We start from the raw sequence: 26,305 nt of genomic DNA, 5'->3' as shown, positions 1-26,305 counted from the left end.
CTTGTAAAGATGAGTGATTTCTGGCTCAGCGTGAAGAGAATGAGAGGTGTGCTGCCTGGTGCTTAGCTCAAATGAAAGCTCTGATGAGTGGAGCAAAGATCAAAATGACAGAGCGGTGGAGGCTTCAGCTGGGCCTTTGTTATTGATAAGTCTGTCATCTGCGCTGATATTGGAGCAGTAATGGCAGCTGATGATTAGGCCACTCCTGAGCTATTAACTACATTTCTTATCCTTTTACTGGGGCCCGAGAGAGCCGCTTTGAGAGACAAAGGCCTCCATTATGAAGCTGCCTTCTTAAACGACATCCACCTGATCTAAAAGGCACAACTGTTACGACTTTCGGCCGAGGCCAAAGAAGTCTGGGACCAGTCAGAGGTCGCAGTGCACGCCTGTTTGAAATGAAGGGGTTCTGAGTGAGTAACCTGCTGAAAGAGGGCTGCAGGAAAATTACAGAAAATTATCTGTTTTGTCAACATTTCATCAGGAGATTTACAGAAAGCTGAACCTGGGCCTTTCTCTGCCGCTCTTTCACAAGCCTAAGGAGATTGAGTGGATAAAATTGACTGACAAACAAATCTCCTCTTTATTTCTTTCTCGCTTTCTCTTTCCTGCTCTTGACGTGGCATTCGATATGATCTCCTTTTAATGATCCTTTACATGTGATCAGCACGTATTGCTGATGATATCTTATCCCAGAGAACACTGGTGGAATTGACACTCACAGTGAAGAACAAAATTTGATAAATTATTCTATAGCCCAGGTGTGTCTTGTTTATTTCAAGGGCCAAATATAGTTGAAATCAAAGGAGGTAAGGGCCACTTTGACAGCTTTTCATTTATTTAACACACTAAAACAATCCATAATGTAGGTAAAACTATGCAAATCAATATTATATTTATTATTATATATACTCTATATTTGAGAATAAAAACAGCTAGCTAGTGAAGCGAAAAGTCAGTGTTTTTATTTTAGCATATTGAAGAGGCCGATGGCCCTGTATCCTACTCGAATAGACCCACGCCTGCACTGAGCAGCAGCAGAATCACATGTCCACATTTAGAACCAAAACATGAGCATTACCAAATGATGTGTGTAACTGGTTGACAACTAAGAATGAACTTGCAGAAAGTAAGAACTATTGTGCAATGCAGATAAAACGACATAGGCCGCATCAAACGTTTATTTAAGTCTATGCCATGGGCCGCTAAATAAGAGATGTCGGGCCACAAATGCCCCCGGGCCGTAGTTTGGACACCACTGGATATATGCACGGGATGTATGAAACATAAGCGCCCTCATTTGAAATTGCAGGTTTTCGTGAAAAATGAGACAACAATCAATCCTTTTAAACTATTTTTGGATTGTTTCTTTTTTTGTTAAATATGGGTTTTATAAATTGTGTAGTTCAAATCAAAGAAAAAAACAAGTTTCTTCGGGAGGAAATGCAAAAAATAGATATTTAAGCATGCACACCCATAAATCAATGCAGTTGCTGATCAATGTAAATCAAAACAGTGTCTTTATGATTGTAATAATAATAATAATAATAATAATGATAATAATAATAAAGCTTGTTGTAGGCAAAGCCCCGCCAACCTCATCTCAATGTCTCTGACTTCAGCTCAGTCGTTGGCTTTACTCAACAAAGGCCAACAGGAATCCAAGAGTTGTTGATTTAGCCCCCAGTGGCTGCAGGCAAAGCATCTTTCATTAACATCTAAAACCTCAAGAATGAGATGCTGTCCTGCCGATAAGATCTGGTAATGCAGTAACATGGAATTATGGAAGAAGAAAATTGCCATTTTGTATGTAAACACCTGTGATCACCCATGAAAGCCCCCTGTTCCCCAGGTTGGGTGAGTCCCTGGAGAGGTGAGGGCCTTGGAACCCAATCCATCCTGCAGAGATTTTCATGCTGAAGGCCTGGCTTGATGGAGGGTCTGCGGTGGAAGGTCAGCTCTGAGAACCACACAGTAATCCTATGTGCCTGAAAGAAAGATTCATCTGCTCACAGGAGAAATATACGGTTCTCACTTTGTGGTCAGCAAATGCTTTCGGGTCAATACGAAGCCTTTATGAAACACTCCAGATGTATTGCCGCAGAATTTGATCAGTTTACTTTATATTTGAGAAAATCACAGAGCTGCTTAGAGAATATATGACTTGCTCCCACGTGGATAGGTTCCTACCACCACTGTTTGAGAACTGTTTGTTTATGGCTACAACATGTCAGGAACAATAGAATCATGTGGCAGTCTGACATGATGAAGAATGTCTGTAGCGTTTCACTGATACACTAAAGGTCAAATTCTAAATCCTCCACAGAGTGGAAAGAATGCAGGTGTTCCGCTTGCAGCAATGGCCTTAGAAGGGGAAAGAAAATCACTTTAACTGTGTGCTTCCTTACTCCCAAAGTACTGCGCACATGTAAAGCTTGTTATAATGGCAATTCTGAATAGTTTTTTTCTTTGTAATTATGCAGTGTGAAACTTGATTAATAGGCACGGTGGGGGCGACTGGTTAGAGCGTCTGCCTCACAGTTCTGAGGACCGGGGTTCAATCCCCGGCCCCGCCTGTGTGGAGTTTGCATGTTCTCCCCGTGCCTGTGTGGGTTTTCTCCGGGCACTCCGGTTTCCTCTCACATCCCAAAAACAACCTGTATGTACCTTTCAGCATTGATGTTGCCTTCACACCATTGGCCATTGGCACTAACACAGCCCCATACCATCACAGATGCTGGCTTTTGAACTTTGCGTCCATAACAGTCCGGATGGTTCTTTTCCTCTTTGGCCAGGAGAACACGACGTCCATAATTATCAAAAAACAATTTGAAATGTGGACTCGTCGGACCACAGAACACTTTTCCACTTTGCGTCGGTCCATCTTAGATGAGCTCGGGCCCAGACGCTCAGGCGTTTCTAGGTGTTGTTAATAAATGGCTTTTGCTTTGCATAGTAGAGTTTCAAGTTGCACTTACGGATGTAGCGCCGAACTGTATTTACTGACATTGGTTTTCTGAAGTGTTCCTGAGCCCATGTGGTGATATCGTTTACACATTGATGTCGGTTTTTGGTGCAACGCTGCCTGAGGGATCGAAGGTGACGGGCATTCAATGTTGGTTTTCGGCCTTGCCGCTTCCATGCAGTGATTTCTCCAGATTCTCTGAACCTTTTGATGATATTATGGACCGTAGAAGATGAAATCCCTCAATCCCTTGCAATTGTACATTGAGGAACATTGTCAAACTGTTCGACTATATTCTCACACACTTGTTCACAAAGAGGTGAACCTCGCCCCATCTTTGCTTGTGAATGACTGAGCAATTCAGGGAAGCTCCTTTTATACCCAATCATGGCATCCACCTGTTCCCAATTAGCCTGTTCACCTGTGGGATGTTCCAAACACGTGTTTGATGAGCATTCCTCAACTTTCGTGTGACATAAAACCAAATTGTTTTCAGTCTACAGCAAAAATTAATGAACCGGCCTCACTTTTTCAATACTTTTTGAGAGGAGAAGGCTATACTGTATTGCTAATCTCAGGGAAGGATCAACATGATTCACAGAAAGTGAAAAGGAGAGAAAAAATGTCCTGTTGTGACAGAACTGATGTGCCTTTGTCTCCTCTGGATAGTTTCTTCACCACCTCTTTAAATTTTAAAGCGTTTGGCAAGCAGCCTGTGGCAGGTTCTCTTGAGGATGACCCAAGGTATCGATGGTCAATGGTGCTGTGAATCTCAGACGGTCCATGTTCTGACATGGACGTTAGAGATATGCATATTTAATAGTGTGTTCATGTTGGTGCAAAATTTATTTCCAAGGAAGATGCCTTTTACAAGAAGGAAGTGAGAAGCATTTGCTGGGGATGGGATTGTTAGCTAGTGTTTTCATAGACGTTATATACTTTGCATCCATTCTGCTTTTGTGTAAAAAAAGATCTGTGGAAATGTTTTTTTGCACATCAAAATCAGAATCATCTTTATGGGCTGAGTAAAAAAAAATATACACTTCAGACATAAAAACACATGTTCGGCGTGTCAATGAGCAACGTAAGGGTACCAATAATGTGGTAATGCTGATACAATGACAATTGTGCAAATGATTCAGCGTGGTATACAGTAGCAGTGTCACAGTCGATGTGCTGCTTATATTTAGGATGTTTGCAGTTGAATTTTGCGCTCTTAAAGTCCCCAGGAATAATAAGTGGCGAATCTGGGTGCTTTTGTTCTTGTTTGGTAGCCTCGTCAGCTAGAGATTGCAATGCACCGTTCGTTTTAGCCTGAGGTTGAATGTACGCACTGGCGATTATGAAGTAGGAAAATTTGTGCCGTGAATAGTGAACAGTTAAAAACCAGCCACGCCAAATCTGTGCTGCAATGTTTGTTGAACTCCATGACATCCACACACCAATCTTCGTGAATGTAGAAGTATATTCTGCCACCTTTTGTTTTCCCTAAAAGCTCCGGGACGCGATCCGATTGGGGCAGTTGAAATCCGGGTTGTTGTATCGCGCCGTCTGGGATGCATCACTGAGCCAAGTTTCAGCAATGCAGACAGCAAAGCGTGCAAATCTTTGTAAGGAGAAGAAGCCCGTTGTTGGGCGGAGATCCGAGATTCGCTAGATGAATCGATGGAAGCGGAGTTCGAACTCTTCAGTGTCGAAGTTGTACCAGGACGCCGGCGCTAGTCCCCAGTGTGCCGTCGTCTGGGTCTCTGCCATCCGCCATCGAGGGCTGCTACACCTCTGGTTAATATCTCCCAAAAATGTTTTCAATTTGTCCAAGTTGTCCAGAGTAAAGTCCGTAAAACTTAGAAGATCTTCTCTCGTGTAAGTGGCGTGTGGTCATCAAAGACGAACAAAAATGTCAAAAACAAAGACAATCGCAACTGAAGTGTGCGTAACCGATGCGGCCATCTGCCATGGCAACATCTTTTCTTCAAGGCAATATCTAATATTGATTTTGGCTTTATCTTTAAAATTGAGGTAAACGCGCCTTCAGTCAGTGCCACACTTCTCTAGATCAGTACAGCAAGCTGTAACTATGGGTCTTATAGTCTTTAGGTTTTAATAAGTAATATACAGTATCATCTGTAAAAACAGAGCAGGTGCTTGGTTATGTGTGTCTGAGGAGAAACATTTTATTTATTATTTCACAGGCCTTGACGAAGTCATTTAAAACAGCATGCGCAGCCTTATTGTGGTTGATTAATTACGTGTCATGGTTCGCATTTCCAAGAATGCTTCATAATTTGCTGGAACAAAACAGTCATTGCCACTATATAACTGAGCCTAAATAGGGGGCGGGGGGGGGAAATCTTACATTTATAAAGTACTAACATGTACAGTATCGTACGTTACATTATATATATAGTTTGGCAACAACAAAAAAGAGGGGTTTTGAGTTCAACACAATATTTTGGAGGCTGGGAGACTGACTAATTGAATTAGACAGGAATCCTGGCTGTTTCTTTAGGTCAAAGTTATCCATGTTCATCAGGAGAGAGCGGAGACATATAAGCTGCTGGTTTCCTGCTGGGCCTCTTCTGTCTGTGTGCACAGTTACCAGGGTTTACTTTTAATACGAAAAGCTGTGTCAATACAAACTCACTCTTATGCATTCCCAGCATGAAGATGACTTAAAACTGTTCCATGTCTACTTATTTACAGTTATATAAAGCTAGTTAAAATTTTGTATTGTAACATAACATGTCGTTTGGATGTTTATGACATATAGGCCTAAATGTCTGTTGAGATTCTCAGTTATCCAGGTCATGGTCGTCCGCAAGGGTTGATTTAAGGCAACTTCTTGTTTGTTGAAGATGTTTCACCTTTAATCCAAAAGGCTTCTTCAATTCTAAAATGTTAGTTGCGGAGTGTGCCTATTTACACCTTGTTGGGTGTGTTCCTTGGGGGTGGTCAACAATAGGTTGTTGTTGGCAAAATGGCCGTCCTGCATACTAATCCGTCGTTCACAGGTCTTGTTGCAAAAACAGCTCGTGAGGGCCACGCTTCCCGTTGAATGAGACGACATTTGGAAGGAGAGATGTCAGGACGTTGTGGTATGCAGACCATAGGTGATGTCTCAAACCTCCTCCTCTGTTTAGAGATTGCTTTTCTAGTTTGACATCGAAGGCTTCTCTTACATCTCTTTCAAACCTACGGTCCTTCCTATCCAAAATTTGGATATATTATTGTCCTCAAAGGAATGTCCGTTCCACTTGAGATGCAAATGAACGCTGATTCTGGCCGGCCGGTGATGCTATATGAGTAGCAAAATGTATTGTACAGCGGCGGTGCCCACAGACAGCGACGGTCAGCTTGTCTTCCATTGCGCTGCAGATTATACTCGACACGTCACGTGAATTTGTCGCACAAGTCCAGTCCTTCCAAGTCGAGCGTAGAGGAGGTGAAGCAAATATTCACGTGTTCAACCGCGACGTAGCGGGCAAACGCATCTTTCGCAATGACTCTATATGTAATCACATTGCGCGAATACTTGACTGTCCACTGTTCCACTCATGTCGCCTCGCACACATCTTTCGTGGTGCCTGGTGCCGTTTTGCACCAACTCGCGGCGTTTGCATTGACTTTATATGTAATCACGTCATGTGAATGGTTCAATTCGCATCAGGTCTGTATACCTACCAGCCACCTCACTTATAAATAAACAACAACAACAACAAAAACGGATATGCGGACCAAACTCTGACTCCGGTCGTACAGGGACTGGACAGCCTGTATCAGGTGGTTCGGTACCCGCATACTCCCGATGCACCCACCACAGGACTCCCCGAGGGAGACGGTCGAACACCTTCTCCAAGTCCACAAAACACATGTAGAGGGTGTAGAGCTGGTCCACTGTTCCACGGCTAGGACGAAAACCGCATTACTCTTCCTGAATCAGAAATCCGACTTCCCGACAGACCCTCTTCTCAAGCACCCCTGAATAGACCTTACCAGGGAGACTGAGGAGTGTGATCCCCCTGTAGTTGGAACACACCCTCCGGTCCCCCTTCTTAAATAGGGGGACCACCACCCCAGTCTGCCAATCCAGAGGCACTGTCCCCGATGTCCACACGATGTTGCAGAGGTGTGTCAACCAGGACAGTCCCACAACATCCAGAGCCTTTAGGAACTCCGGGCAAATCTCATCCACCCCGGGGCCTTGCCATCGAGGAGCTTTTTAACTACCTCGGTGACCTCAACCCTAGAGATAGGAGGGCCCGCCTCAGAGAACCCAGACTCTGCTTCCTCCTGGGAGCACTGCTTCCCCCTCCTTAGACGCCGGATGGTGGACCAGAATTTCCTTGAAGCCGTCCAGAAGTCTTTCTCCATGGCCTCACCGAACTCCTTCAGCGACCACCAAAGCTGCATTCCGCCTGGCCAGCTGGTACCCATCAGCTGCCTCAGGAGTCCCACAGGCCAAAAAGGCCAGACAGGACTCCTTCTTCAGCTTGACGGCATCCCTTACCGTTGGTGGCCGCCACGACAGGCACCGATCACCTTACGGCCACAGCTCCAGTTGGCTGCCTCAGCAATGGAGGCGCGGAACATGAGCAAAGTTCTGTCGGAGGTGCAAGTTTAAACTCCTTCTGACAGGGGATTCTGCAAGACTTTTCCAGCAGACACTCACAATACGTTTGGGCCTGCCACGTCGGACCGGCATCTTCCCCCCACCGTCTGAGCCAACTCACCACCAGGTGGTGATCAGTTGACAGCTCCGCCCCTCTCTTCACTCGAGTGTCCAAGACATGCGGCCGGATGTCCGATGACACGACCACAAAGTCGATCATCGAACTGCAACCCAATGTGTCCTGGTGCCAAGTGCACTTGTGGACACCCTTATGCTTGAACATGGTGTTCGTTATGGACAATCCGTGATGAGCACAGAAGTCCGATAACAGAACACCGCTCGGGTTCTGATCGGGGGGCCCGTTCCTCCAATCACGCCCTTCCATGTCTCGGCTGTCATTGCCCACGTGAGCATTGAAGTCCCCCAGCAGAATGATGCAGTCCCCAGCGGGAGCGCTCTCCAGCACCTCCTCTAAGGACTCCAAGAAGGGTGGGTACTCTGAACTGCTGTTTGGTGCATAGGCACAAACAACAGTCAGGACCCGTCATAAACCTAGACCCATTAATATTTTTCATCATAGGGGTCTTTTAGCTGTACTTTGTCTGGTCCCTCACCTCGGACCTGTTTGCCATAAGTGACCCTTCCAGGGACGTGTTGCCCCAGACAACTTAGCTCCTAGGATCATTGGGACATACAAACCCCTCCACCACGATAAGGTGACGGCTTCCAGGAGGGGATTCGCATGATTCAGTACACTCAAGAACTGCTGTGCCCATCACTAGAATTAACTAACTAACTGCTAACTCTTGTGGAATTCCCAGGCAATCAGTCGGAGAGGGGCGGGTTTTGACTGTTGACAAGAGAGCTCTAAATTGTTCTCAGAAGTATTTTGGGTGATTATAGCGGTCTGTAGCAGTGATTAATTGAGTTTGGATGTCAAGAATACAATATTTCTGAAACGATTGAAACCGTTAAAAATGCTTTCAAGATGACAAAGTCCTTGAGGCAAGAAAAGATTGCACAGTGTCTGTCTGATCTGAACCATTATGAACACACCGAGTGTGTGTGCGTGTAGGCTACGTGAATGTATGACAAGAAATCCAATGCAAAGCCAATCAATCCACTGCCAACACGGATCTATATCGATGAAAAATAAGGTTTTTCATATTATCAGTATGGGTGCAGCCAGGACATTTCCCTGTGTGTGTGTCTCCTAGTGTTATGGCTGTGCAGGAATGTGCTTTTCAATGTATTTCTTGTCCTGTTGCGTCGAGTTGCGGTGCTCCTGCGGCACCAGTCATGTGTCCACAGACACGCTGACTTGGCTAGGCTGGGCTCAGGTATCTCCACTAAACTCCCCTTTGTCCTGCTATAAAATAGCCCCTTTTGTCTCCTGTTTTCTGCAGGTCATTGTGAGGAGCGCCTCTTAGTGTCAGCTTTAATTCACACCGTAACCCAAGCCACGATGCCTCCCAACGATCCGTGCCGCCTGCCTGGCTCTCAGTTGGCCCTTGGAGAGCTGAAGCTGCAATACTCCCTAACAAAACTGCGCCCGTGGGACGACTTTACAAGTTTGTTGCTTAAATATTTAAATAGCCCCTTAAATGACATCCGTCAGACCTTACCCAGAGTTCAATTTAAGAACTGCTTTGCAAACATAACGCAGAATTCTGGTGTGAGGAAAGTCAGTCAGTAAAAATATAAATGCACACTCGGTTAATTAAAAGTGTTAAAATATGTAACTTATTCTACTGTCTGCAGATGATAACTATGTCTATAGTTTATTTCATAAATTGGCTGAAGGTCTGTAACCTACATGAAAATTCTTGGAATCGAACACAATCTGTTCTGGGACACATGGTCCACCTCCAATCTATTCATATTTTTAATGAAATATTTTTCAATGGAATCATTTACATTTAATCTGTTCCAGGGTCAAACTGTCTCCATCATAAAACCGATGTAATGTAGCATCTTAACGTTCTTAACGATCATACAAGTGGAAATAGAATGTAACCACTGTACAAAACAAATAGTGAACTCATCATCTGATGACGAGTGATGCGTGTGAAAATATTTATGTGCAGATAGAGGATTATTGAAAATCAGTAACATAATGACATAATGCAGCTTTTTTTATATTATTGTGTCATAGTAACATGTAAGGGACCTTACACATGCGGAGACACATGCAGCAGTATGCTGTACATACTGAGCAGCAAGTACAGAGACCTTAAAAACAATTTTCAGTCATATGGTTATCATCTCAATTTGGAGCTTTGTTGTCGCTTCTGTGGCGTTGTCACATTTTTCTGCAAATGTAGATATTTAGCTTCGATAAATACAGCACAATAGCCAAAAATAGTAATTGAAATCCTAAAGATTCACCTGTGTTTGTGAATCCTTCACCTTTGATCTATTCAGCTGAAAGTCATGTGATCAAGATTAAAGAGCCTGATTGTTGCACAGGTGTGCCTTGGACTTGTTACAATAAAAGGCCTCGCTCCAATATAAAGTTCAGTCATACCACACATGCCAGCGGTTTTGGTGTGTGCAACTCGTATTCTAACGCCAACCGGAACTCAGTCAGCACTTCGTCATCTAGGTAAACCTTCAACAGTGTTTCTGAGAATTTGGCAGAACATCCAACAGGCCTCACATACTGTATGCAAAATATCAGAGATGGGATCAAAGGCAGAGACGTGCAAGTCGCAAGTAAGTCACAAGCAAGACAGACGTCGTTTTGTTTTGACGACGTGATGAAGATGACGTGGCCTCACATTGATTCCACCATGCCTGGCCTTTTCGAATAAAGAGGCTATATAGATAGCTATTACACACACACACAGCCACATCCCCAGTTATAAGGGGTGTGCACACTTGTGGAACCACATTATCTCAGTTGTTTATTCTTACTTACCCTCTCCATAAAAGCTTTTCTTTTTTTTCTCAACTGAGTTGTAGCTGGCATTTGAACAGAGTTGTGTAAACTTCCTCGTATTTTTCAACATGAATACACTGAGGCTTAATAACACAATCTCAAGCAGTTTTCAGTTTTTTGGAGGGCTTGTATGCGTGATGCACAGAGCCATAGTTCTTTGAAGCTTGCTGTTGTGTCATGTGTAAGTGTTAATATTAAAGCCAACCTGCTACTGACAAGCTAACTGACCATCAACATGATAACTTCTTTTAGGACACAGAAAAAGGGAGGAACAAAGAGAGGATTTTATATATTACTATTTAAATGATTCACGTAAGTCCATTCTGTTCATGGTTTACATGTTTTGCATTGCATTTCATGTAAAAGTCCCCAAAAATAAGTCAAGGTCCATCCATCCATCCATTTTATACCGCTTATCCAAGGTCGGGTCGCGGGGGCAGTAGCTTTAGCAAGGACACCCAGACTTCCCTCTCCCCAGCCACTTCATCCCAGGCCAGCCGAAGGATGTAGTCTCTCCAGCGTGTCCTGGGTCGTCCCCGGGGTGCCCGGAACACCTCACCAGGGAGGCGTCCGGGAGCCATCCGAATCAGATGCCCCAGCCACCTCATCTGGCTCCTCTCGATGTGGAGGAGCAGCGGCTCTACTCTGATATCCTCCCGGATGACCGAGCTTCTCACCCAATCTCTAAGGGAGAGGAAACTGCGGAGGAAACTCATTTCAGCTGCTCGTATCCGGGATCTTGTTCTTTTGGTCACGACCCACAGCTGGTGACCATAGGTGAGGGTAGGAATGTAGATCGACCGGTAAATCGAGAGCTTCGCCTTTCGGCTTAGCTCCTTCTTTACCACAACTGATCGATACAAAGTCCGCATCACTGCAGACGCTGCACCGATGCTTCCATCCTCAGTATTGAATCTCTGCTTTTTGCAGATGATGTGGTTCTGTTGGCTTCATCAAGCCGTGACCTCCAACTCTCACTGGAGCAGTTCGCAGCTGAGTGTGAAGCGGCTGGGATGAGAATCAGCACCTCCAAATCTGAGACCGTGGTCCTCAGTCGGAAAAGGGTGGCATGCCCTCTCCAGGTCGCGGATTAGATCCTGCCCCAAGTGGAGGAGTTCAAGTATCTTGGGGTCTTGTTCACGAGTGAGATAAGTCAAGGTCCATTTTTGATATTTTTAGTAGTACTCACTATAGGGGGCTGCATTCATCTTTTCTTCGATTGTAACCGCTCGTCCTTTCCCTGCAGCTGAAAAACACCCCCACAGCAAGATGGTGCCACCACCATGCTTCACTGTTGGGACTGTATTGGACAGGTGATGAGCACTGCCTGGTTTTCTCCACACATGCCACCTTGAATTGAGGCCAACAATTTCTATCTTGGTCTCATCAGACCAGAGAATCTTATTTCTCACCATCTTGGAGTCCTTCAGGTGTTTTTTAGCAAACTCCATGCAGACTTTCACGTGTCTTGCACTGTGGAGAGGCTTCCGTCGAGCCACTCTGCAATAAAACCCAACTGATGGTTGACTTTCTAGAACTTTCTTCCATCTCCCGACTGCATCTCTGGAGCTCAGCCACAGTGATCTTTGGGTTCTTCTTTACCGCTCTCACCAAGGCTCTTCTCCCCCGATTGCTCAGTTTGGCCGGACTGCCAGCTCTAGGAAGGGTTCTGGTCGTCCCAAACGTCTTCCATTTCAGGATTATGGAGGCCACTGTGCTCTTAGGAACCTTAAGTGTAGCAGAAATATTTTTGTAACCTTGGCCAGATCTGTGCCTTGCCACAATTCTGTCTCTGAACTCTGTCTTTGCTTGGACATGCACTGTGAGTTGTAAGGTCTTATATAGTCAGGGGTGTGGCTTTCCTAATCAAGTCCAATCAGTATAATCAAACACAGCTGGACTCCAATGAAGGTGTAGAACCATCTCAAGGATGCACAGAAGAAATGGACAGCACCCGCGTTAAATATATGAGTGTCACAGCAAAGGGTCTGAATACTTATGGCTGTGTGACATTTCTGTTTTTCTTTTTTAATAAATCAGCAAAGATTTCAACAATTCCGTTTTTTTTCTGTCAATATGGGGTGCTGTGTGCACATTAATGAGGAGAAAAATGAACTTAAATGATTTGAACAAATGGCTGCAATATAACAAAGAGTGAAAAATTGAAGGGGGTCGGAAAACGTTCCGTAGCCACTGTATGAAATCAAGTCCCAAGTCATGAACACCCAAGTCCAAGTCTTTTGGTCATCAAAACTTGACTTGAGTGGACTCGAGTCCAAGTCACAGTGACTCAAGTCTCTATCTCTGCAGAATACATAGAAGGAGCCCCTGCCCGTTGTCTGAGATCAGCCAGCCAGATGTAAGATGAAAGATGAAAGGTGGGGTTCGATTACATTCACTTCCAGCGTTTCTTCAAGACGAGATGAACATTTGAGAAGGTAAACATGATTTAGTCTGATCTCGATGTCTTATTTCTCAAGAAGATACATTTATACTCGTATATCCAATTTACCAAATATCCACACATTTCCTGCTTGGTGTTTCTGAGCTCTCTTCAGTCGGCTTTGGTATCATCACTGACCTTTGACTGGTGCCATCCTACAAGTCGTTTTCTTTTGGCTGGTTTCTACAATTCATAACTATGCATCATAATAGTTCAACAGTGAGCACTGGAAGTGTTTTATGAACTCTGGACTTTTCATCTACTTTTAAATAATGTAAATAAATGTCAATTCAATGGATGTGTGGTGGAAATCATCAAGTGGATGATGTGACATTTCATCGCAAAAGACAACGATCAAGGTATTTCCCCCCTTCTGAGCTTAACCCTCGATCCCAGCTGGGGAGATACAACCCTAGGCTCTGTCTGCCTGTCTTCGCTTGAAGAGGAGAAGAAACAGCAGGAAAAAAGAGAGAAGAGGCCCATGCTAAAACAACAAACATCCCAAGCTGATATCGTACTCACTGGGGTCTGCTGTACTTCTCCGCTCACTGCTTTGTTCTCCTGGGACAGTGTGTGTATATATAAGGACTTCCTCAAACTGTCTCCGGGGTAAAAAATAAATCACATTCATTATTTATTTCCAAAACTAACAATAATTTGAAAAAGTAGAAGCAAATAAGTGGATGGGATTTTACCTAAGGCCTTGCCACACAAAGACCATTGGGCTGATTTTGTCCCAATTTTGCCCACGACACCAACGCCAGACAATCTTATGTCTCGTAAGATTATCCCTCCGTCTAAGGTGTGTTAAGAGTGAATTTGTCACGATTATGGGGTCCAAAACTGGACGGGCCGACAATCTTAAAATTGAACAAGTTCAATATTTACGACCCAAAATCTTTACATGTGTGGGGGAATACCGATGTCTCCCGAGTCATGATGGATGAGTCGTGACATCAAATAGAACGTAGCCAATCAAGACGTCTTATCTGATGTGTTTTTCTTACGAAAGAATGTTCCCTAGATGGCTTTTATGAAGTCTTTTCCAAAGCAAGTCACCAATTTACAACACTGCCGCTTCCAGCAACCTTGGGAAACTCTCGGGTAACATCGTGTCGTCTTCACTTTTATGAAATCACGTGTGATCGTGCGAGATTTCTTCCTCAGAGGAATTGTTTCCACAGCGGTGGTGGAATAGAATCAGAAACGTAAATGATCTTTGTGGAGTTATGTGTTGCAATCACCGGAGCACACCGCACATATGCGACCATGCAAAACTGTTAAACGCTTGATTTGTTTATCTTAATATGTGAGGACAGATCCAAAAAAAATCTTTCACAGGTAGGTCTTTTATATGTATATAAAATATATATGTATATTTTTTTAGACATTTTGGACACTGCTTGCCACGATACATGTACATGTATGCATACATGTGTACCTTGATATATTTTTTGCTGTTTCTGGTATCAATAAAAAAAGCCATCATGACATTATGCAGGAGTGAAAGATGCGGTCTATTATATGTTGTGTAGTGCAGCTAATTGTGCTCAGTGGTACGATGTACTAAGATTTATGGTCTTGAGTGCAAATACACAGCCTGTCAATACATTATCAAGCTGACAGCAGGAGAAAGAAAAAATACAGCATTAATAATGGAATATGAAATACAACGTTGTACTGTAAAATAACATAGCAGAAGACACAGCGGTCGTAACAAGGGTTTCAACGCACAGTGAATCAAATCCTACGACAAGTTTCCTTCTATAGAGGGGCTCGTTGTCTCTCGGAACGCAGCGGAACTTTGAGCTCGTCTCGGACCAGTTCCCCTGGTCGGCTCACATTCTCCGGGTGAACCCGTGTCCTGGGGCCAGTTGGGCAGCACAGTCTCATGTCTCAAGTCCTCACAGTTGACTGGGCCCTTTAAAGTGAGCACACCCACCAGGGGCCCGCCGGACTACAAAAACTACAAACGCTGCGTTTCGTGCACGCACACACGGGCGCGTGCACGCCAACTGTTCATCTTGGATACAATAGAAAGACAATAGCGAGAACAAAGATATCATCGGCAGCACTTGTTAGAAAGCACGGGTCTCTAATGTTGCACTTGACAGTCCCATTGAGTTCCTAATGCTAATCTTCTTTTCAATGTCTTTTCTTTTTTCGTTGTAGGAAAAGTGATGCACATCCTCACATGGTTATGGGAGGGAACTGTCAGAAAGCGGATCCATTTTCAGACACGGCACACTCCGGTGAACATGCTCACAAGATCAAAGCGGCCTCTTTGCCTACCGCAGCGCATCCCCAGCAGATCTGACAAAGTGGCCCCATTGTGTGACCCCCACCCGTTCCCGAGAATGGATGCCCGAGCAGTGCATCGGCATGTTGATGACACTCTCAAACAGATTATACAAATTGAAGTGTATATCTTTTTTTTTTTTGCATCAGTGTATCTCCCAAATTGCGAGTTTTGATCTTGCTGACATTTTTCAACAATTGTCATCACCGGAATAATGCCAGGAGCAGAAGAACTACATTTTTCATTTTCCAGCCGTTGTCCAAAGTGTTCCCGAACAACAAGTTCTGATCATTTCATACCAGGATAAGACATGACAATACATAACCATAAATGACATTTTTCTCTCTCTGACATTAGTTCAAGGATGATTTCAATGGTGTTCGGGTGGGACTTTCTCACACCGGACCGTACACATAAACATTTACACACACACACACACACACACGCTGTAGTCTTCTACTGTTCTACTTTCTCGTCAGTCGCCTCAGGCATGTTCTCAACTCCGCCCTCCTCATAATTACTTTAGTGATCAAGGTTAGAGCAGTAGTAAAGCGCTCTAACCTTTTAACCTTATGCGAACTCTGCCATTAGTGCCCCCCGGAAGCAGATTCTTGGTGTCAAACGTCGTCGTCCGGGACGAGCCTCGCGTGAGTGTTGCCACGAAGCTAAGCGACACGCGGGTCTGCTTGACGTCCGTGCGACTCAGACGCGGCATCGGAGACAGAGGCGGCGCGAGGGGGTCAAAAATGCAGCGTTAGCGAGCGCTCCCCTCCTTGGCGGACCCCCGCCTGGGTTTACAGAAACACGACAGACTCCCACAAGGCTCCCCGAGGGCTCCTCCAGAAAGCTCAGGAATTCAGGAGAGGGATTGGACTGGGTCTACAGCTGGTTCACGCTCTCATTGTCTGGACCTTCCGTCCCAGTCCTCCCTGTCTGGCTCCCTTGTCTTCCCAGCTCAATGTTTTGATATTGTTTTTGCTCGAGGGCAAGGTTCACATGGGTTGTGACATCCGAGTTTGACGGGAAATGAATTGCAAACAGTGATCGTAATGGAGGTGAGAATTTAGGCCACGGTCGACTCGGGCAGACAAATATTGAGCTAAATATTGCCTTTTGTTATGAGCAACAATGCTAATCATATTGCTTTCCCCGCCCCCCCCACAGTGTTGCGCAATAATCATCACATTACATTACAGTACCTGATTAGTTTTCTGGCTGTAAATGTTACGAAGCAACAGCACCAAAGAGTTTTCCAAACATTTTCTGATGTTACTGTTGCCAGTGAGAGGCCTCGGTGGAGGCATTGGCCTGCTAAATGATTGGTCCAGTGGACTGCTGTCTTTTTTACACTCTGATGCTCTTTGCGGAGTGCAGTACTCGGATTATTTTCGAGGGGGCAGTGTTGAGCTGAGAGAAACTGACAAGTCTAGCACAGCTGCATCACTGTTGACTTCACTCAAAGCAAAACTAATGATCCATTTATTGATAGTTCTTTAAGTGGATATTTCAAAAGCATCTGAATTTGCTACACTGTTTATATTCATTTAAAAAATATTTTTTTATGATAATATAAAACTAAAGAGGACTTGCTTTTATAGAAAAGTTTTGTTTGTGCACTGAAGCATGGTGTGGTCATATTGCAGGGCATATTTAGATGAAGACATAACAGATTAAATAGAAAGCCCACTTTTGTGTGTGTGTGGGGTGGTGGGGGGGGGGCACTATATAATCATCTCTTGAAACACGGGACCAATCTCTAATGTATTAAATGTCCCCTTTTTCTAAAAGAATAGAATAATAACAAACACAAATGATATATATAAGAAAAAAAATATTGCCTCCAAACAGCAGAGTTTACCCTGGATACTGCATGGAGGAAAGAAAAAAAAGAGCGACAAAGATTGAAGACAAATAAATGTCACGGCTTAATCTGAGAAATCAGCCTGGCAACAGCGGCGACAAAGCGAAAAGAGTGTTTGCAGCTGAGGCCGCGGTGTGACTTTGGACAAGATGACGGGCAGATGAGATGGACACATATTCGCAGTGGGACCGGGATGCAGATGAGCCTTGTCGGAGCTGGTGCGAGAGCAGCAGGGTGGGTGAGGGTTGACATGTTAAGAGTGGGTGGACACAGGCAGGGCCGCTGCAGCTCCTGGTGGGGGGGTGTTCATATCCAGGGAGACCAGGCCAGCAGCAGCATGCAGGTGGTGGCTGGCTGGCTGGTGCTCCTCAGCTGGGCCCGCCGCCAGCTTGGCCCCTGGGTGCCCCGCATTGAATTCAGTCCTTTGTGCCGCCCCCGGGGAGGTCAGACGAATTCACGTCTCGTCGTACACTCAGATAGCGACGATACGGGGTAATAATGACTCAGCTGCAATTTCAACGCTGTCTCTCCTTGGCTACACAAAACAGCTTATATCATGTGGCTCAATCAGCAAATATACACGTTTGGAGATATTGTCGTGAAGATTATTGTTATTACACAGGACTATATTTGTACTAGATTTAGATAAGATTGATTTTTGGCGATGAGATTTCATTTCTATGCTTATAGGAAATTGGAGTCCAGATGGAAAGCTCTGCTTCATTTCAGTAGTTAAAGCTATTTTTTTAAATTTTGTTTTGCAACACGATTTCTAACATTGCTCATTGGGGAATTGCTGCTTCTCGTAAAGAGCTGTCCAAGATGTAAAGTGCCATGAAATGACTTTTGTTAGGATCCAGCCCACCACAAATAATATTGAGGTACCCAGGACTTAAATAATATTAACATTTTAATTTCTTGTCTATCCATTCATTCCATGTTTAATTATTTACGAGAAAATCTTGTGTGTAATATGGTGAATTTGTGAAGTGTGTTTTTCTGTACTCCAGTGTTGTCACATGACACAAAGCACAACAATAAAACTTGAATCTTCATTAATATTATTATAATGTGCATATTTTGTGTTTATATAAACACGTTACAATAATAATAATAATAATAATAATAATAGGCGGCACGGTGGAGGACTGGTTAGCGCATCAACCTGACAGTTCTGAGGTTGCGGGTTCAAATCCCGGCCTCAACTGTGTGGCGTTTGCATATCCTCTCCGTACCTGCGTGGGTTTTCTCCGGGCACTTCGGTTTCCTCCCACATCCCAAAAAAGACTCTAAATTGCCCGTAGGTGTGAATGTGAGTGCGAATGGTTGTTTGTTTATATGCGCCCTATGATTGGCTAGCGACCGGTTCAGGGTGTACCCCGCCTCTCGCCCGAAGATAGCTGGGATGGGCGCCAGCACGCCCGCGACCCGTGTGAGGATAAAGCAGTGTAGATAATAGATGGATGGATAATAATAATGGAATGTAATATTTAATATTGTAATGTAATTTATTTTATTTTTTTAATTATTATTATTATTCCCACCAATCCTCTTCATCATGAGAGGTTAGATCTTATTTGGGTGCCAACCTACTCGGACGCATTTGCAGGAGTGGACGAGCTGTAATGAGAAGCAGCCGCAGTGAGGTGGCTCTAGGGAAGGGTCACATGGGTTAACTATCAAAGATGAGTGCAAACCTATCCCTGTGGAAAAGACTCAGAAGAAAACATCACCTAGCACATGCTAAGCTCCCCAAAGTGGGAGTTCTTGAACCTAATTAATCCAAGATACATTCCCCTCCCAAGCAATTTTCTGTTGGTTGACTCCACAGAGAGGTAAAGGCTAACGCGCTGACATGTAGTCATTTAGCTTGACGAAATTCCTGTACGTTCACATTAAAGTCGATTTGTTTGATTTGAAAGTGGCTCGAGGTTTCAGCTTGAAAGAAATTCTTTCATTGGCTGGTCGTACTTCATCACTGTGAAAACGGCAGGATATTTGATGCGTTTACCCAAACGGAACACAAGCTTTGTGTATTTGAAACTATACCAAAAATATCTCAAATACAGGAAGTCCTCGAGTTACGACGCACTCGACCTACGACGTTTCGACCTTACGACGCACACGTGGGACAATACCCGTAACAGAAGTGTATTTCGACGTAAATTTCGACTTTGACGGTGAAATCCGACTTACGTGGAAATTCGTGTTACGTCGCCAGCGTAGGAACGGAACTCGTTCGTAAATCGAGGACTTCCTGTAATTATGTCCCTCTCATGTCATGTCAATTATTTTATTTTCTACGAGCTTTAAAAGACAACTGAATGAATCTTACAAAAATCTCATTGTGTATTGATGCTACCCCATTTTTCGTCACACAGTCAACGCACAATCTTAGGCAAAGTCATGAGTTTGCCGACGGTCATTAGCACTGTGAATGTTTTTGCAGATTCGAAACGTGAACAAAAGGAGCCGTCAACGTAATCTTTGAGGAGCAATGCCAAGCAACGACTTTCTATTGTTGGGAATGAAAGTGTTGCATGCACTACAATCACCGTCTTAAACTTGCATTTGAGCCTCATTCCCTTGGAGAAAGCGTCTTACTGACAAGCAGTCATCATCGCAACACATTAGTTTCCCTTACTTGTCCAGACAAAGCTTTTAGCGGCAACGGCCTTTTAGGTAGCCCACAGGTCCTTCGGCGTCGGCAGCACTGTGGAAGCGACGTCATAGAGCAGCCCCTTTTTGACTGAAAGCAAACGCCCTGCCAGAAGACGGAATGTATGAGCGGCATACGATAAGAGGCGGGTCAACGACACTCGAGACTGTCCGCCTCGGCTACCTGGAGCACAGTGGCATTCTGTCGGACTTTGCCTCCGAGGAATCCAAGCAGACTGTTCAGACGTGCGATGCTATTTTGCACTTTCTTTCACATCGAAGAAATCTAGCAGAACGCACGCTTTGTATGATGCAATGTATTGCAGATGTGTTTGTGGAAAGTGTGAAACGTTTCAAAACACTACTGAACAAGATAATCACACGGTAACCCTCAGAGGTAAGTTTTTTAACCACCCGCTGAGATTAGTAATGCTTTAAAGTACCATGCCAGAACGCATATAAATCTATTCGCAAACACTAAAGCTGGCTGGCACCTGTCCCTGCAGGTACTGAATATCTACGGCATCCTGGTGTACTTTGCATATTTATAATTTCATTGTATTGCAACCCACATGCCCTATTAATGTTGCTCTCTCTAATTGTGAGAGTGACTCAAACAAGGTACCCTTCCGGCCACATGAGTAGGGCAACGAAAAGCCGCGAACAAGGTTGCAAACTTGAAAGCGATATTTATGATAAGAAACAGTAACGCAATGCAATTTGTCCGCATTTGTCAGAAGGGAACTCCCCAGACATCCGGCCTGCTTGGACTGCAAACTATTCTACAAATGTCCAGAAAATGAAAACTTCTCAAGAAAAAAGTGAGACATTGCATTGTCTTCATTCACTTCAAAGTCAACGTGTCAAGGCAGTATGTGCGGCCACAAGAGTGATTTGTTTCCTATATTTTGTTTTGGTTTAGGTTAGCACTTACTTTGCTACGCTCTGATCTCATTGAAGTGTCTCGGTGTGGATGATCTAATGGTTCTCCACGCACGGTAAGTTGAGGACAAACGTCAAGAGGAGACATGTAGCGTTCAAGGGCAAGCCACAGGCAATGAGTTCTGGCCAGCTGTGTGCAATGGCAGCTCTCTGTCAGGGCTTGCTTTGGAACTTCTACCTAAAAATACTTCAGGTCATGGCTCTTCAATATGACTCTTTTTCTCATGGGTTTTGAAAAAAATCGAATATTTGAATTTTCACTGAATTGAAAGGAAGAACATGAGCGTTAGTTTTGCATCTTTGGGATCTACGCTGTATTGCTCTTGGAGTGCTGTGAAATATGTTGTGTATGATGACACCAACCTAGTTTACACAAATCACTTGCGCAATCCATGCGCAAGGACATAAATCAACTGTAATGTGCAATAAAATCAATATTCAGTGTCGTTTGCTGCCAATCATGGTCGGAGTTGCTGGGAATGTTTGTTTTAATTGTGTTGTTAAATTTTGGTGTGGTATTATTTGTTTGTTGTTGTTTGTGCTTTTGTGTCATGATAAACCAATGTGTAGCTTGTTATTGGCGATTAGTTATTATTTCCATTTGATGATTTTTATTATCATTCTGCTGTTAGTTGCCATCGTCATTGGTCAGTTCTTCAAAACGTTGTCCTCTGTAATATAATTTATTAGTGTCGGACAAAAAAGTAAATCAATAAATCGATCACACAGAGGTGTCTGTCGAAAAATCTCGCTAATTTAAAAGCGAAAGCAAATGTACACACTGCATAGTGAATTTGGCTATGTGCTGCGTCGTATCACAGAGTTTCACTTATTCAACGGCAAGGTCCCGCTCGATGGCGCGGCGCTCAACGCCGTGTAGCGTCATGTCTGGCTTGTCAGCAGCGGAAGTCAACAGAGAAGCTCGAGTGAGGCGGGCACAGCAAGCGCGATGACATACGCCAAAGGCAGCGGCGACGAACGTGTGGACTCAGATACCGCCGCCGCCGCCGCACCATCCTGGGAGTCAGTCGAGTGGAAGAAACTTCCACTTTGAGATTCGGGAGCCATATTCAGACACACTGCCGCGAAGCTCTGACTTCAGCGCGCGGGAGCTGGCGGTAACTCGAGCTCGGCGCGGAGCCGCGCATGCTGATTTGCGCAGCAGAAAGAATTGCGTCGGCCGGGGCCGAGGAAGAATTAGCCGAGATATTACTCCTTTCAAAAACATCACAGTGCGTGTCTGTGTTCTCCGGTGGTGGCTCCACCTAACTGACTGACTGGAGCATAATAAACGTTTACTCATAACGGCCACTCCGGGAGGTCATGACCTTTGGTGTTCGTGACTCCTTCTAATGTTGAATTAGAGCGCAGACATTCACTGATAATACCACAGCAGTCATTCAAAACAAATTGCTAATAAAATATGTTGCAGCAGAAGCATTCGGTTCGGAAAAAAAAAAAATAAATAAATCTAGTCGTAGCATATTATCAATTGGTTCTTTAAACCAACAACATGGTTTCCAAAGGTATGACTTTAAAGGTCATTGCTATCTTTACGAGAAGACACATCTCATTAAACGTGGAAGAGTTGCACATTCAACGCTTAACCTCACCAGGAACTGCAATATTGTAAAAGAGCAAATCTCTTGCCAAATTACCCCACAGTTAATAATTAAACCATGACATTTGGGCCAGACACCCAAAATCCATATGGTGAAATTTACTAACCTTTTGGAGAGCTCACCGGTGGAGGCCGTTCATGTGTACTTTATTTGGGCCGCTCTAGTCTTCATAATAAAACTGTCAAAAACACACTAAAAGGCCAGGCTGTGCACAAAGAAGGATTGTTTGCTGTTAACTGGAGGGGAGCTTGAGGCTAATCAATGGCCTTCAAATCAAAGCGCCATTCGAGGGGCTTCATCTCTCGGGGGAATTGGACAGAGAGTCACGGCTGACAAATGATATTCATATGTAAGATTATGGATTATGAATTGTCCCGATGAACTGATGATGAGGTTGCTGCACGTTGCGATCCAAAAGGTCACTCGGGGCCCTGAGTGAGTAGCACTGACCCCTGTCTTCAAAAAATATACCGTCATTATCATGTCGGGCCGGGTCATCTCGGGGGTCAAATGTGACACAAAGGTCATTAAAGGATCTCAGAGCAATCGCTCCGTTCTAAGTACAGCATCGATAGCCAATGTGGCACTTGGAAGATTTACAGCTTTAAAAAGGTCTGTGTGGAATTTGTTCGACTAAATCGAATTTATGGAAACAAATGAACACGGCAACACGACAGATGACTTGTAACACGCGACCTCAAGGAAAGGGGTCAAGCTTTATTTTCCAAGAAGTAATGCGTCTCATAAAACTGTGATGGTCACGAGAAAGCTGCACCTCTCATGGCGCTCATCAAGGGAACATTGTAAACCGGGAAAACATGACAGGAAGTGGGCCACGTCCAGAATTCTAACAGTTTGACTCAGCTGTTGACTTTCAGATTTACCGTCCACGCTTTCACTGACGGTGATTTATTGGCTTCACAGGTGACTTCTGTCAAAACCTGCAGGGCTTAAGCATCGAGCTGAGGGCACACCTTGTCCTTTTCGCTATCCCACGTCTCACGAGTTCATGTTTGGAAGAGTTGCTGCGGACATCAACTTTGCCCTGAAGTCATTCCTGAGCGAGGGCAGCGTTTCCTCTCCTCCTCATCCAGACAAGAAACAGGGAGCTAGTGTGTTTCCAATGACCACAATCGGGTCATTTTTATATGCAAACATGTTTGAGGAAGAGGAGTTACATAAAAGTGGATTCTTATGATTGACTTTTTCATTTGTAACCCGAACTGTCCTCCAGCTCTTGTGGCCAGGATGGCTGCATTTCGCTGGTGTCCATGCATCACGCAGAGACGCAAACAGCTGAAGGCCAAAAGGTAACCGGAGTATACCAGGTATAACTCTATGGGTTAGCTGTGTGGTAAATTCCTGATTTCAAATCTGCAGCTTTGCATCATCACGCAACGGCATTACAGTATTCACCCTGTGGACAGTTGCCAATCATGTCTAGCGTTACATCAAACATTCTGAGCACAGTGTTTCTTTTTTCTCTCCACGTTCTTCATTTGGAAACATTTTTCAAAAGTTATGCAGTACTGTAGTTTGAGCAGAGAGAAGGTTTAGCTTGGTTCCCAAAGCAGCAAACCGAGAGACGTTATGTTCCAGATTATCGGGGAAAGTCAAGGGATTCCGAGACTGGCGAAAGGGCGGGACTTGGATTCCAGCATCAAGAAAGGCTCCTAGAGGTTAGAAGCGCTGGCTTGTGTTAGACCCTAAGGTCATCATTCCTTCAACTCATGCCCCTGGCATCACCTTCCGCCTCCACTTCAAACACCCTGGCTGCATTCCCGGACCATGTACCAATAAGCACTAATAATGCAGAAAAATGAGAAGCAAAACAGATGGGCTCCAATAGTGAGGGGGATTACCGAGCCACTATCCAGGGCTCTCTCTGCACCCTGGGCACTGAGAGGTGAATCCCACAGCATTTTTTCTCAGGACAGGGAACGAGGCGAGAGGTTAAAACATGGCAGCGTATCAAATAAACGTGTGCAAAGAAGTTCAAATGGTCTTTTGCTCCTCAGCACGGAGGGATAAAACACGGAATGCGCCTCCTTTATTTTCAGATTTCTTTTTTCATTCCAAGTCCAAATGGGCTCATGTTCCGGATGAACCTGTGTTTCCTCATGTACATTATATCATACAAACAGTGCGTCACGCGGAGGCAGCAGTGTTTTGGACTGCAGACTACCCCAACGATGCAACACGCACACATGGAGACTTGGCCGAAAAGTCCCGTTTCTGGTCAAAACCAAACTATCGCCTGTCGTGCCATTACGCACAAGCCCTCAAGGCACAGAGAATATGTGTCAGCCGCTGGTTAAACGTCTCCCTTTAACAATTAAGCACACACCGTGGAAAATGCCCAAGGAAAACAGCCCAAAAGCTCCCATTTGCTCCCGCTGGGGACTCGCTGCATGTGAACTCCTGTGAACCCTCTGAAATCAGGAATCCTTTAGACTGTATCGAGCCTGCAAAATATATTTTGGGCTAGTTCTATTTGCAGTCATTGTAAAGCTGAAAAAGGGCCTTGCCAAAGTCCCGTGCCACTTGCACTGTTAGTTGATGTGAATCCCAAAGACTGGAAAGACTTTCGACACATGGAAGCGTTGCTTGTTTTGTTGTTTTGCTCATGCAGCGACTTCCGTGAAATGACCTTTGCAATGATAACAAATCACCAGGCACAAGTTTTCCGTATATGTCTTGTAAGAGAATCCCACAACGAAGAGTGCAAATGGACCACAAACCACTAATTGTGTTTCGGGCAGAAAATTTCAGGATTTGGACTATCTAGTGAAAATATTGCCACTCGGCTCATTTCCTATGTGGTTGCAGGACAGCAGAAGAGTAAACGTGTGAAGCGTTTACTGAAGGGCGGCTCTTAACGCTCCGTGAGTTTGTGTGTGCGTGCGTCTGAGGCTGCGGCTCAGGTTTCAGCTCGACTGTTTTCATATTGAGACCACACTTACCTCAACCTCTGAGAGGCTTCTTTGGCCGATTCACACCCAAGCAACAGGCAATGATGTTGATTGCAGTCACTCATTGGCTCCACTGTTTGTCCGAATGGATGCTGAGGGAACAGGAGGTGAGGGGGAAAAAAAATATCTTAAACGGATAAGGATCGCATGTGGAGGTATAATGGAGCAATTCACTGCACTCTGGTTGAAACTCAATTTTAAATTCCATTTTACTTCACTGTAATATGCAATCAGATGCAAAAGTTACGAATGGTAAAACAAACAAAAAAAATAACATGGAAATGCTCATCTCCTTTCTGAGCGCTGTCAAGAGCAAGGCACTGAAACCCACAAGTCTGACATCGCTCCCTCGCCTCCTGTGTGGTTTCATTCTTTGTGTGGTTCAAGGCCTGCAAAACATCCATCCATCCATCCATCCATTTTCTGAGCCGCTTCTCCTCAAGCGGGTCGCGGGCGCCCTGGAGCCTATCCCAGCTATCATCGGGCAGGAGGCGGGGTACACCCCGAACCGGTTGCCAGCCGATCGCGGGGCACAAACAAACAAACAACCATTCGCTCTCACATTCACACCTAGGGGCAATTTAGTTGTCAATTAACCTACCATGCGGATGTGGGAGAAAACCGGAGTGCCCGGAGAAAAGCCACGCAGGCACGGGGAGAACGTGCCAACTCCACACAGGCGGGGTCGGGGATTTGAACCTCGCTCCTCAGAACTGTGAGCCAGACGCTCTAACCAGTCGTCCACCGTGCCGCCGCCTACAAAACAGAAGAAATTAAACAGCGATTTTTTTTTTATTATTATTGTTTTTTAAGAAGCTACTGAGCGAATTCAGAAGCAAATACGCAACAGCCTTTTAATATAATGTCTTGAACTCAACCTTCGATAATCATTTTTAGTTTGCTGCAAGATTACAAGTTTGCGCAAAACTGCAAACACGAGAGCGTTAGCGCCGAGGCCTCCAAGGTTGAGCACATTAATAGAAACAATACACG

General features: G+C 44.6%; 1 long non-coding RNA gene across 1 annotated transcript; it reads left to right on the top strand.

Moving 5' to 3' along the window:
• The first annotated feature begins 1,851 nt into the window (after window positions 1–1,851).
• Window positions 1,852–16,911, top strand: LOC133475621 (uncharacterized). Its single transcript, XR_009787884.1, has 3 exons — window positions 1,852–1,953; window positions 8,981–9,145; window positions 15,131–16,911. It is a non-coding gene; the product is annotated as an uncharacterized LOC133475621 (long non-coding RNA).
• The last annotated feature ends 9,394 nt before the right edge of the window (window positions 16,912–26,305 follow it).

The sequence above is a fragment of the Phyllopteryx taeniolatus genome, chromosome 3, assembly GCF_024500385.1.
Source record: "Phyllopteryx taeniolatus isolate TA_2022b chromosome 3, UOR_Ptae_1.2, whole genome shotgun sequence".
Classification (NCBI taxonomy): Eukaryota; Metazoa; Chordata; class Actinopteri; order Syngnathiformes; family Syngnathidae; genus Phyllopteryx; species Phyllopteryx taeniolatus.
Note: the sequence above shows the minus strand (reverse complement) of the source record. Positions and strands in the feature narration are given on the sequence as shown.